This window comes from Penaeus monodon, chromosome 31 (assembly GCF_015228065.2).
Source record: "Penaeus monodon isolate SGIC_2016 chromosome 31, NSTDA_Pmon_1, whole genome shotgun sequence".
NCBI classification, from domain to species: domain Eukaryota; kingdom Metazoa; phylum Arthropoda; class Malacostraca; order Decapoda; family Penaeidae; genus Penaeus; species Penaeus monodon.
The window spans coordinates 2,067,769-2,068,055 of record NC_051416.1 but is presented as its reverse complement, the minus strand read 5'-3'; the positions used below and the strand labels follow the sequence as shown (position 1 = coordinate 2,068,055).

Genomic DNA, 287 nt, shown 5'->3' with positions numbered 1-287 from the left:
TTTAAAGCCTTGAAGGGATGACATACACAAAAATCATCTACATGAATATACGTTTTCAAGGTATAAACTCGCTTTGGGGTATATAACTCCCTCTCAAAATCTACGTTCTTCTGTCTGTCTACAGTAACTCCGAGTATTAATATTCATAGAAAATCCTAATCATCCTCCTTCATGTTTCACTGTAAGAATGCTGTACCTTGATTTACATTTATATTTGTAGTAATTGTTATTAGTAATTTCGTAGTCATTTATTAACTAAAGCGTGTATCATTTGATGAAATGCAGCC

General features: G+C 32.4%; 1 protein-coding gene across 2 annotated transcripts in view; it reads left to right on the top strand.

The window, feature by feature from the left end:
* The window catches only part of LOC119592806 (carbohydrate sulfotransferase 11-like), a 9,749-nt gene that overhangs the window by 2,310 nt on the left and 7,152 nt on the right, over positions 1-287 (top strand). The gene's annotated exons all lie outside the window — the stretch shown is intronic.